At 43.2% G+C, this 1,355-nt stretch overlaps 1 non-coding gene across 1 annotated transcript; it reads left to right on the forward strand.

Moving 5' to 3' along the window:
• The first annotated feature begins 251 nt into the window (after nt 1-251).
• LOC126002250 (U6 spliceosomal RNA) lies at nt 252-355 on the forward strand. The gene has a single exon (XR_007493007.1). It is a non-coding gene; the product is annotated as a U6 spliceosomal RNA (small nuclear RNA).
• The last annotated feature ends 1,000 nt before the right edge of the window (nt 356-1,355 follow it).

Below are 1,355 nucleotides of genomic sequence, written 5' to 3' on the forward strand. Positions count from 1 at the left end.
AACTAGAAATACGAGAGCAAGCCTGAGGGTGAAGGGAAGGGAAGGTCTCCATCAAGGGATGTGCTTGCCAGCACTCCACAGTCCAGGCAGAAGTGTTACTGTGTAAATGACCCCAGTAATAAATCCAGTAAGCTTTTGTGCTGGAGTTTTAATCCTGGGAATAGAGAACCTAGGACACAGTTGACTGATAAATGTTAGGGCAGGGGACCTAGATCAAAAACAGCAACGGGTATTTAAAAAAAAAAAAGCCAGTGCTGGCTTCGGCAGCACATATACTAAAATTGGAACAATAGAGAGATTAGCATGGCCCCTGCACAGGGATGACATGCAAATTCGTGAAATGTTCCATGTTTAAAATTTTTTTAATTTTTAAAAAGTCAGTGTGGGACTGGAGTGAGAGTACAGAGGGTAGGGCTCTTGCCTTGCCCACAGTCTACTTAGATTCAATCCCTAGAAACCCAGATGGTCCCTTGAGCAGCATCAGGAGTGACTCCTGAATGCAGATCCAGGAATAACCCATGAGCATAACTAGGTGTGGCCCAAAAGCTAATAATAACAACAGCAGCAACAACAACAACAATAATAATAATAATAATAAATAATAGCAATGTCAACACAGGAATCAGGGTGGAGGAAATAGTATGGGAGTTAGGGCCATCTCTTGCATGTTACCAGCCCAATTAATCACCCAAACTAAAGGCACCTGAGCACCATCAGTTGTAGCCCTGGAAGGGCGTAAGCACCTCAAGGTGACACTGGGAACATCAAGCAGCATGTGAATAGAATGAATTGTTAAGGTAAAATGAAAGCTTCCTCCTGAGCTCTAAGATGAAAGTACAGTCCTGCTGTATGGGAGATGGCAAGAGATGACATATGGCTTTTGACCAGGTATTGAGCTCTGGCAAAGATATCATTTTCTTTCTACTTTAGTAACTAACAGCCTGTCCAAGACTCTTTGCACACAGACAAACATCGGAAGTTCTTTGTAGAAAATTACTTTATTTTTTTCCTTTAAAACAATTCATTCGATCATTTAGTGACTTTTCAAATCAAATCATTTGGTTCTATGCATGCATTATCCTCCAGAACCATCACTAATGTAACCAGTAAGAAATTAAACAGGGGGAAGGAAATGGAAGAGGGCCTGAGTGGTGGCGTAAGAGGTAAGGCGCCTGCCTTGCCCATGCTAGCCTAGGACGGACCAAGGTTTGATCCCTGGCATCCCATATGGTCCCCTAAGCTAGAAGCGATTTCTGAGCACATAGCCAGGAATAACCACTGAGCATCACCAGGCGTGGTCCAAAAACAAAAAAAAAAAGAAGGAAGGAAGGAAGGAAGGGAGGGAGGGAGGGAGG

This window comes from Suncus etruscus, chromosome 2 (assembly GCF_024139225.1).
Source record: "Suncus etruscus isolate mSunEtr1 chromosome 2, mSunEtr1.pri.cur, whole genome shotgun sequence".
Taxonomy (NCBI): domain Eukaryota; kingdom Metazoa; phylum Chordata; class Mammalia; order Eulipotyphla; family Soricidae; genus Suncus; species Suncus etruscus.